Genomic DNA, 12,041 nt, shown 5'->3' with positions numbered 1-12,041 from the left:
GTTACCTCTCTATAGGCCAGTTTCCTGAACCTCTATAATACTGAACCTTGATGTTACCTCTCTACAGGCCAGTTTCCTGAACCTCTATAATCCTGAACCTTAATGTTACCTCTCTACAGGCCAGTTTCCTGAACCTTAATGTTACCTCTCTACAGGCCAGTTTCCTGAACCTTAATGTTACCTCTCTACAGGCCAGTTTCCTGAACCTCTATAATCCTGGACCTTAATGTTACCTCTCTACAGGCCAGTTTCCTGAACCTCTATAATCCTGAACCTTGATGTTACCTCTTTACAGGCCAGTTTCCTGAACCTCTATAATCCTGAACCTTAATGTTACCTCTCTATAGGCCAGTTTCCTGAACCTCTATAATACTGAACCTTGATGTTACCTCTCTACAGGCCAGTTTCCTGTTCCTCTATAATCCTGAACCTTGATGTTACCTCTCTACAGGCCAGTTTCCTGAACCTCTATAATCCTGAACCTTAATGTTACCTCTCTACAGGCTAGTTTCCTGAACCTCTATAATACTGAACCTTGATGTTACCTCTCTACAGGCCAGTTTCCTGAACCTCTATAATCCTGAACCTTGATGTTACCCTGAAGGCCATAATCCTGAACCTTGATGTTACCTCTCTACAGGCCAGTTTCCTGAACCTCTATAATCCTGAACCTTGATGTTACCTCTCTAAAGGCCAGTTTCCTGAACCTCTATAATCCTGAACCTTGATGTTACCCCTCTACAGGCCAGTTTCCTGGAGCCAGATCAGGCCTAGTCCTGTTTGAGCATGCTTAGTCCAGACGAAGTCTTGGTCTGGAGAAATGGGCCTTTCTTCAGTATACTCAGCAAAGGGAGAGTCAGTATACTCAGCAAAGGGAGAGTCTCCATCACTGTAAAATCCATTGATGAGATCTGATCACGGAGATTTGATCTGTTATCACTGACTGTGTGCTGATGGTTGTGCCCAGAAAGCTCTCCAGGACCCTAACGTAGCAGCCTTCATGGTAGAGCCCATCCAGGGAGAGGCTGGGGTCGTGGTCCCTGACCCCGGATACCTCACCACTGTCAGACAACTCTGCACTCAGAACAACGTGAGTACGAGACGTTTCGGCATCGACACAAAAAAAAGGCCTTGAGAATCAACGGTTGATCTGTTTTTGTCTTTTGGAAACAGACACTTTTGGTTGATTGTTTTATTGTTGTTGTTAAATAAAAAATAAAAATACTGATATAGCTTTTTCCTTGTTACTGTGCTTCCCTGTGTTTGGGTCTCTAGAGACCAGGTTATTATAAAACACTTTTGTGCCAACTATTGATTTTAAAAATACCTTTTTTATAAATGAAATGTGATTGAATATCTCCTTCTGCATGGTGTTTAGGTGCTGTTCATAGCCATGGCTGTAATGTAGAGGCCCAGTCAGACATAGACTCTACTGATACCTCTCTGTTCCCATGCTTAGGTGCTGTTCATAGCCGACGAGGTGCAGACTGGACTGGCCCGTACGGGCAGACGTCTGGCCGTGGACCATGAAGAAGTACGTCCTGATATCGTGATCCTGGGAAAGGCTCTGTCAGGAGGTGTCTACCCGGTGAGTAAACACAACACTGTTACTCTACGTTCTCTGCAATGTTGTTGTGCTCCTCGTTTTTGATTGACTGAATGAAAATGCTGTCTAATAATTTAGTATGGGATGGGTCTCATTTAATACATGAATATTCATGGTTTAATTCACTTCCTTTTGTGACTCACTGCTTATTCAGCCTGTTGGGACTGTTGGGACTGTTGGGACTGGGTCATGTTGGGACTGGGTCATGTTGGGACTGTTGGGACTGGGTCATGTTGGGACTGGGTCATGTTGGGGGATCATGTATGGGACTGGGTCATGTTGGGACTGGGTCATGTTGGGACTGGGTCATGTTGGTCATGTTGGGACTGGGTTGGGACTGTTGGGACTGGGTCATGTTGGGACTGGGTCATGTTGGGATCATGTTGGGACTGGGTCATGTTGGGACTGGGTCATGTTGGGACTGGGTCATGTTGGGACTGGGTCATGTTGGGACTGGGTCATGTTGGGACTGGGTCATGTTGGGACTGTTGGGACTGGGTCATGTTGGGACTGGGTCATGTTGGGACTGTTGGGACTGGGTCATGTTGGGACTGGGTCATGTTGGATCATGTTGGGACTGGGTCATGTTGGGGTTGGGTCATGTTGGGACTGGGTCATGTTGGGACTGTTGGGACTGGGTCATGTTGGGACTAGGTCATGTTGGGACTGGGTCATGTTGGATCATTATGGGACTGGGTCATGTTTGGACTGGGTCATGTTGGATCATTATGGGACTGGGTCATGTTGGGACTGGGTCATGTTGGGACTGGGTCATGTTGGGACTGTTGGGACTGGGTCATGTTGGGACTAGGTCATGTTGGGACTGGGTCATGTTGGATCATTATGGGACTGGGTCATGTTGGGACTGGGTCATGTTGGGACTGGGTCATGTTGGGACTGTTGGGACTGGGTCATGTTGGGACTAGGTCATGTTGGGACTGGGTCATGTTGGGACATTATGGGACTGGGTCATGTTTGGACTGGGTCATGTTGGATCATGTTGGGACTGGGTCATGTTGGGACTGGGTCATGTTGGGACTGGGTCATGTTGGGACTGGGTCATGTTGGGACTGGGTCATGTTGGGACTGGGTCATGTTGGATCATTATGGGACTGGGTCATGTTTGGGTCATGTTGGGGTTGGGTCATGTTGGATCATTATGGGACTGGGTCATGTTTGGACTGGGTCATGTTGTGACTGGGTCATGTTGGGACTGTTGGGACTGGGTCATGTTGGGACTAGGTCATGTTGGGACTGGGTCATGTTGGATCATTATGGGACTGGGTCATGTTGGGACTGGGTCATGTTGGGGTTGGGTCATTTTGGGACTGGGTCATGTTGGGACTGTTGGGACTTTTGGGACTGGGTCATGTTGTATGACTGGGTCATGTTGGGACTGTTGGGACTGGGTCATGTTGGGACTAGGTCATGTTGGGACTGGGTCATGTTGGGTCATTATGGGACTGGGTCATGTTGGGGTTGGGTCATGTTGGGGCTGGGTCATGTTGGGACTGGGTCATGTCAGTCTATGATATATACCTTGTCCTGCCAGGTGTCTGTTGGGACTGGGTCATGTTGTGACTGGGCCATGTCAGTCTCTGATATATACCTTGTCCTGCCAGGTGTCTGTTGGGACTGGGTCATGTTGGGACTGGGTCATGGGTCATGGGGACTGGGTGGGTCATGTCAGTCTCTGATATATACCTTGTCCTGCCAGGTGTCTGTTGGGACTGGGTCATGTTGGGACTGGGTCATGTTGGGACTGGGTCATGTCAGTCTCTGATATATACCTTGTCCTGCCAGGTGTCTGTTGGGACTGGGTCATGGGTGGGTCATGTCAGTCTCTGATATATACCTTGTCCTGCCAGGTGTCTGTTGGGACTGGGTCATGTTGGGACTGGGTCATGTTGGGACTGGGTCATGTCAGTCTCTGATATATACCTTGTCCTGCCAGGTGTCTGTTGGGACTGGGTCATGTTGGGACTGGGTCATGTTGGGACTGGGTCATGTTGGAGAAACCTTGGCCTGTCATGCCATGGCAGCTCTGATATATACTGGCTTGTTATGCCAGGTGTCTGTTGGGACTGGGTCATGTTGGGACTGGGTCATGTTGGGACTGGGCCATGTCAGTCTCTGATATATACCTTGTCCTGCCAGGTGTCTGCGGTGCTGTGTGATGATGAGGTGATGCTGACCATCAAGCCTGGAGTTAGCACGGCTCTATGTACGGAGGAAACCCTCTGGCCTGTGGCGTTGCCATGGCAGCTCTAGAGGTACGTGGTAGCTAGCTTTTAGTTATTCAGCTAGTTAATTATTTAGCTATGGACAGATTCAACTAGTTAGTTATTTGGCTATGGACATATTCAGCTAGTTAGCTAGCTAGTTAGTTATTTGGCTATGGACAGATTCAGCTAGTTAGCTATTTGGCTATGGACAGATTCAGCTAGTTAGTTATTTAGCTATGGACAGATTCAGCTAGTTAGTTATTTGGCTATGGACAGATTCAGCTAGTTAGTTAGTTATTTAGCTATGGACAGATTCAGCTAGTTAGTTATTTGGCTATGGACAGATTCAGCTAGTTAGCTAGCTAGTTAGTTAATTAGCTATGGACAGATTCAGCTAGTTAGTTATTTGGCTATGGACAGATTCAGCTAGTTAGCTAGCTAGCTAGTTATTTAGCTATGGACAGATTCAGCTAGTTAGTTATTTGGCTATGGACAGATTCAGCTAGTTAGCTATCTAGTTAGCTATCTAGTTAGTTATTTAGCTATGGACAGATTCAGCTAGTTAGCTTATTTAGCTATGGACAGATTCAGCTAGTTAATTATTTAGCTATGGACAGATTAAAACATTAGGAGAGATGGAGACCCCCGCACACTTAATAATGTGGACAAATCCAAAACAGAGGTATAGATTCAAACATTGACACATTGAAGAAACAATAGTCCCACTTTAGCTTTGGCTAGGCTGGATGTCTTGGGTGACTCCTTCTACCATTCATCCTTTTAGCTTTGGCTAGGGTGGATGTCTTGGGTGACTCCTCCTACTATTCATCCTTTTAGCTTTGGCTAGGCTGGATGTCTTGGGTGACTCCTTCTACCATCCATCCTTTTAGCTTTGGCTAGGCTGGATGTCTTGGGTGACTCCTCCTACCATTCATCCTTTTAGCTTTGGCTAGGCTGGATGTCTTGGGTGATTCCTTCTACCATCCATCCTTTTAGCTTTGGCTAGGCTGGATGTCTTGGGTGACTCCTCCTACTATTCATCCTTTTAGCTTTGGCTAGGCTGGATGTCTTGGGTGACTCCTTCTACCATCCATCCTTTTAGCTTTGGCTAGGCTGGATGTCTTGGGTGTCTCCTTCTACCATCCATCAGTCCGGGCAGTCACGTATACTGCATGGTCAGAAGTATGTGGACGCCCCTTCAAATTAGTGGATTCGGCTATTTCAGCCACAGCCGTTGCTGACAGGTGTGTAAAATCGAGCACACAGCCATGCAATCTCCATAGACAAACATTGTCAGTAGAATGGCCTTACTGAAGAGCTCAGTGACTTTCAACGTGGCACTGTCATAGGATGCCACCTTTCCAACAAGTCCGTTCGTAAACTTTTTACCCTGCTTGTGCCGCTCTGGTGAATTGTAAGTGCTGTTATTGTGGAAACGTCTAGGAGCAACAACGGTTCAGCCGCGAAGTGGTAGGCCACACAAGCTCACAGAACAGGCACGCCAAGTGCTGAAGAGCGTAAATATAGTTTGTCCTCGTTGCAACACTCACCACAGAGTTCCAAACTGCCTCTGGAAGCAACATCAGCACAACAACTGTTAGTCGGGAGTTTCATGAAATGGGTTTCCATGGCTGAGCAGCTGCACACAAGCCTAAGATCACCATGTGCAATGCCAATCACGCTTCACCATTGGCAGTCCGACGGACAAAACAGAGTTTGGCGGATGCCAGAGAACGCTACCTGCCCCAATGCATAGTGCCAACTGTAAAGTTTGGTGGATGAGGAATAATGGACTGTTTTTCATGGTTCAGGTCCCTTAGTTCCAGTGAAGGGAAATCTTAACGCTTCAGCATACAATGCCGTTCTAGACAATTCTGTGCTTTGTGGCAACAGTTTGGGGAAGGCCCTTTCCTCATTTCAGCATTACAATGCCCCAGTGCACAAAGTGAGGTCCATACAGAAATGGTTTGTCGAGGTAGGTGTGGAAGAACTTGACTGGCCTGCACAGAGCCCTGACCTCAACTCCATCAAACAAGTTTGGGATGAATTGGAACATCGGCTGCGAGCTGGGCCAAATCGCCCAACATCAGTGCCGACCTCACTAATGCTAAAGTCCCCATCAGCAATGTACCAACATCTAGTGGAAAGCCTTCCCAGAAGAGTGGAGGCTGTTATAGCAGCAATGTACCAACATCTAGTGGAAAGCCTTCCCAGAAGAGTGGAGGCTGTTATAGCAGCAATGTTCCCACATCTAGTGGAAAGCCTTCCCAGAAGAGTGGAGGCTGTTATAGCAGCAATGGGGGACCAACTCCTATTAAAGCCTTCCCAGAAGATTTTTGTTTGAGATATTGTTCCAACATCTTGTTGCCATGAGTGTCTCATTATTCCTTCAAGGGGACCAAGTCATCATATCTGATTTTTGTTGGTTTAGTAAGATCTTGTTGCCATACTCCCCAGAGCAACATACAGATGAGAGTACATGTATCTGACTAGCTGGTTTAGTAAGATGGGATACTCCCCAGAGCAACATACAGATGAGAGTACTGTATCTGACTAGCTGGTTTAGTAAGACGGGATACTCCCCAGAGCAACAGACCGATGAGAGTACTGTATCTGACTAGCTGGTTTAGTAAGATGGGATACTCCCCAGAGTAACATACAGATGAGAGTACTGTATCTGACTAGCTGGTTTAGTAAGACGGGATACTCCCCAGAGCAACAGACCGATGAGAGTACTGTATCTGACTAGCTGGTTTAGTAAGACGGGATACTCCCCAGAGCAACATACAGATGAGAGTACTGTATCTGACTAGCTGGTTTAGTAAGACGGGATACTCCCCAGAGCAACATACAGATGAGAGTACTGTATCTGACTAGCTGGTTTAGTAAGATGGGATACTCCCCAGAGTAACAGGCTACATACAGAAAACGAATTAAAAAGGCAGACTAACTAAACGGAGCACAGAGATATATACACAAAATCTTTCCCTCAGCCTTTACATGCGGAAACGGTCAGAAAAGTTGGGGGACTGGGGCACAGTGAGTGTGACGTCGCTCTTCTTCAGCTCCAGCAGTTTGTAGTGCTGGCAAGCAGGCTGAGAACGGTGCTGAAAAACTGATTGATGATTATTGAGAGTTTATATGATTGTTTTCTGGATGGGATACTCCCCAGAGCAACAGATAGATGAGAGTACTGTATCTGACTAGCTGGTTTAGTAAGACGGGATACTCCCCAGAGCAACAGACAGATGAGAGTACTGTATCTGACTAGCTGGTTTAGTAAGATGGGATACTCCCCAGAGCAACAGACAGCTGAGAGTACTGTATCTGACTAGCTGGTTTAGTAAGATGGGATACTCCCCAGAGCAACAGACAGCTGAGAGTACTGTATCTGACTAGCTGGTTTAGTAAGATGGGATACTCCCCAGAGCAACAGACAGATGAGAGTACATTTCATCTGACTAGCTGGTTTAGTAAGATCCTATACTCCTCTGAGCAACAGAACTGAGGCTACTGTATCTGACTAGCTGGTTTAGAAGACTATACTCCCCAGAGCAACAGACAGCTGAGAGGACGGTATCTGACTAGCTGGTTTAGTAAGATGGGATACTCCCCAGAGTAACATACAGATGAGAGTACTGTATCTGACTAGCTGGCTTAGTAAGATGGGATACTCCCCAGAGTAACAGACAGATGAGAGCATTTCAAAGCAGTGGGTGGGACCATCCTATCTCCTCTGACCACAGAACTTGGGCTCCTATCTCCTCTGAGTGATTGCTATGTACAGCAGAGGGGCTATGTACAGCAGAGGGGCTACGTACAGCAGAGAGGCTATGTACAGCAAGTAGAGGGGCTACATACAGCAGAGGGGCTACATACAGTAAGTAGAGGGGCTACATACAGTAAGTAGAGGGGCTACATACAGTAGAGGGGCTACATACAGTAGAGGGGCTACATACAGTAGAGGGGCTACATACAGTAAGTAGAGAGGCTATGTACAGCAGAGGGGCTATGTACAGCAGAGGGGCTATGTACAGCAGAGGGGCTACGTACAGCAAGTAGAGAGGCTACATACAGCAAGTAGAGAGGCTACATACAGTAAGTAGCGAGGCGACATACAGACACCGGTTCGTCAGGCTGATGTGAGGTAGTAACAGGCCTCCTCTAACAGTACGTTGTCCTCCCTGACAGGTTCTGGAGGAAGAGAAGCTGGCGGAGAACGCTGAGAAGATGGGCCAGTTGCTGAGGTCAGAGCTGTCGAAGCTTCCTAAAGAGATCGTCCCCATCGTCCGGGGGAAGGGTCTCCTCAACGCCATCGTCATCAAGGAGACTAAAGGTACGGGTGTATCTGATGTGGAATCACTTGGCTGTTAGACATGCCATCGTCGTCAAGGAGACTAAAGGTACGGGTGTATCTGATGTGGAATCACTTGGCTGTTAGACATGCCATCGTCGTCAAGGAGACTAAAGGTACGGGTGTATCTGATGTGGAATCACTTGGCTGTTAGACATGCCATCGTCGTCAAGGAGACTAAAGGTACAGGTGTATCTGATGTGGAATCACTTGGCTGTTAGACATGCCATCGTCGTCAAGGAGACTAAAGGTACGGGTGTATCTGATGTGGAATCACTTGGCTGTTAGACATGCCATCGTCGTCAAGGAGACTAAAGGTACGGGTGTATCTGATGTGGAATCACTTGGCTGTTAGACATGCCATCGTCGTCAAGGAGACTAAAGGTACGGGTGTATCTGATGTGGAATCACTTGGCTGTTAGACACGCCATCGTCGTCAAGGAGACTAAAGGTACGGGTGTATCTGATGTGGAATCACTTGGCTGTTAGACACGCCATCGTCGGGGTCAAGGGTTTCTAACCCAAACCCTTCAACAGTTCTGGCCCGTATACGAACACAAACCATATTAACCGGGACAGCTTTTACTTCTTCCTGTTGAGCAGGGTTGGGTAACTCTTCTTCCTGTTGAGCAGGGTTGGGTAACTCTTCTTCCTGTTGAGCAGGGTTGGGTAACTCTTCTTCCTGTTGAGCAGGGTTGGGTAACTGGCGGCTCCCTCTGATAATTTGCCACCAAATTCTTTATTAAATTTTTTAGTAACTCAGTCGGGGTCTCGACTTACTGTTGCTAGGTAGAACAGTAGAATACATGTGTGTGTTATTATAATGATATATTACTGATCTGTTGATATATTACTGACCTGTTATTATAATGATATATTACTGATCTGTTGATATATTACTGACCTGTTATTATAATGATATATTACTGATCTGTTGATATATTACTGACCTGTTATTATAATGATATATTACTGACCTGTTATTATAATGATATATTACTGATCTGTTATTATAATGATATATTACTGACCTGTTATTATAATGATATATTACTGACCTGTTATTATAATGATATATTACTGACCTGTTATTATAATGATATATTACTGACCTGTTATTATAATGATATATTACTGACCTGTTATTATAATGATATATTACTGACCTGTTATTATAATGATATATTACTGACCTGTTATTATAATGATATATTACTGACCTGTTATTATAATGATATATTACTGATCTGTTATTATAATGATATATTACTGACCTGTTATTATAATGATATATTACTGACCTGTTATTATAATGATATATTACTGACCTGTTATTATAATGATATATTACTGACCTGTTATTATAATGATATATTACTGACCTGTTATTATAATGATATATTACTGATCTGTTATTATAATGATATATTACTGATCTGTTGATATATTACTGACCTGTTATTATAATGATATATTACTGACCTGTTATTATAATGATATATTACTGACCTGTTATTATAATGATATATTACTGACCTGTTATAATAATGATATCTCACTGACCTGTTGCATGTCTTCACTAACTAACTTACCGCTCTTAAAGAGACAGTGTATCATTTTCTGTCATGCATCTCAATAGGTAGTTATTTTACACTTTGTAAAAACCTAATATTCCTAATGACTTTGTAATTTTAATGGCAGGTATTTGGATCAACAGTTTATCTTTTTATACTAAACAAATGTATTTACACAACATGTGCTTCTATCTATCTTAAATGTGATGTTGTTGCTCTGTAGGCTGAAGCTTTGACCCCGTGTGTGTGTGTGTGTGTGTGTGTGTGTGTGTGTGTGTGTGTGTACGCGCTCTCACTTTTCTTTCCCCTCAGACTATGATGCCTGGAGAGTGTGCATGCGTCTCCGTGACAACGGACTGTTGGCCAAGCCCACCCACGGTGACATCATCCGTCTGGCCCCTCCCCTCATCATTAAAGACCACGAGGTCAGAGAGTGTGCTGACATCATCCAGAGAACCATCATGTCCTTCTAGAACCGCCCGGGAACTTATTCTAGAACACTGGAACCAACAGTGACAGCCTTCTAATCTAACTGATCTGACAAACAACAACTATCAATCTGATGTTACTAACTCTAAACATTTAGCAAATAAGTGTTATTGTATTGTAAGCAGTACTCTCTTAAGTTAATTTACTATGAGAATGTATGTGGAGAATAATTTTTTTGGTTTTGGTTTTCCACAGTACTGCCATTTTGTCGTAATGTCAATCTAAGCATCATTCGATCCTGAGAAGGTTTTCTCTTTTGAAGTGCTGGGACTGAAATGAGTTTTACAGGGTAACACTGCTGCTCCGAAGCAACTTGGGATGACCTTTAAGCCAGGGATGTTTTTAACTCTTGCATCTGCTTAGCTGGAAGACGGTTCAGATACGGATTTTAATTTAGTTGTTAAATCTGGCAACTACGACTGCAGCAAAATGTTTTAAAAAATGTAATGTGCTTAAACAAAAGTTTTTCACTTTATAAAACGGAGCAGTTTAAAAAACAAAGAAACATATTTAATTATTTAAATGTTAAAGTCATTTATTTGCTTGCTGGTGAAATGAGCAGAAATGTTTTGAAAGACAGGTATAACCAATAAGAATATTTTAACAATAAAAACGATGAAAGAATTGAACTGCTGTTCTGTTATTCAAACAAACCACAGAAAACCCTTTATAGACTACTACCCTGTAGACCCTACTACCCTGTTCCGTTCTGTTATAGACTACTACCCTGTAGACCCTGGTCTAAAGTAGTGCCCTACTACCCTGTAGACCCTGGTCTAAAGTAGTGCACTACTACCCTATAGAGCCTGGTCTAAAGTAGTGCACTACTACCCTATAGAGCCTGGTCTGTTATTCAAACAAACCACAGAAAACCCTTCTATAGACTACTACCCTGTAGACCCTGGTCTAAAGTAGTGCACTACTACCCTGTAGAACCCTGGTCTAAAGTAGTGCACTACTACCCTGTAGGCCCTGGTCTAAAGTAGTGCCCTACTGTTCTGTTGGTTAAAGTAGTGCACTACTACCCTGTAGGCCCTGGTCTAAAGTAGTGCCCTACTACCCTATAGGCCCTGGTCTAAAGTAGTGCCCTACTACCCTGTAGGCCCTGGTCTAAAGTAGTGCCCTACTACCCTGTAGGCCCTGGTCTAAAGTAGTGCACTACTACCCTATAAACCTGGTCTAAAGTAGTGCACTAACCCTAAAAACCCTGGTCTAAAGTAGTGCCCTACTACCCTGTAGGCCCTGGTCTAAAGTAGTGCCCTACTACCCTGTAGGCCCTGGTCTAAAGTAGTGCACTACTACCCTGTAGGCCCTGGTCTAAAGTAGTGCACTACTACCCTGTAGGCCCTGGTCTAAAGTAGTGCACTACTACCCTGTAGGCCCTGGTCTAAAGAGTGCCTACTACCCTGTAGGCCCTGGTCTAAAGTAGTGCAAACTACCCTGTAGGCCCTGGTCTAAAGTAGTGCACTACTACCCTGTAGGCCCTGGTCTAAAGTAGTGCACTACTACCCTGTAGGCCCTGGTCTAAAGTAGTGCCCTACTACCCTGTAGGCCCTGGTCTAAAGTAGTGCACTACTACCCTGTAGGCCCTGGTCTAAAGTAGTGCACTACTACCCTGTAGGCCCTGGTCTAAAGTAGTGCCCTACTACCCTGTAGGCCCTGGTCTAAAGTAGTGCCCTACTACCCTGTAGGCCCTGGTCTAAAGTAGTGCCCTACTACCCTGTAGGCCCTGGTCTAAAGTAGTGCACTACTACCCTATAAACCTGGTCTAAAGTAGTGCACTACTACCCTAT

At 45.0% G+C, this 12,041-nt stretch overlaps 1 pseudogene; it reads left to right on the top strand.

Annotated features, from left to right (window-relative positions):
* Window positions 1-10,595, top strand: part of LOC121838746 — a 25,854-nt pseudogene extending 15,259 nt beyond the window's left edge.
* The last annotated feature ends 1,446 nt before the right edge of the window (window positions 10,596-12,041 follow it).

This window comes from Oncorhynchus tshawytscha, unplaced genomic scaffold (assembly GCF_018296145.1).
Source record: "Oncorhynchus tshawytscha isolate Ot180627B unplaced genomic scaffold, Otsh_v2.0 Un_contig_4624_pilon_pilon, whole genome shotgun sequence".
Lineage (NCBI taxonomy): Eukaryota > Metazoa > Chordata > Actinopteri > Salmoniformes > Salmonidae > Oncorhynchus > Oncorhynchus tshawytscha.
Note: the sequence above shows the minus strand (reverse complement) of the source record. Positions and strands in the feature narration are given on the sequence as shown.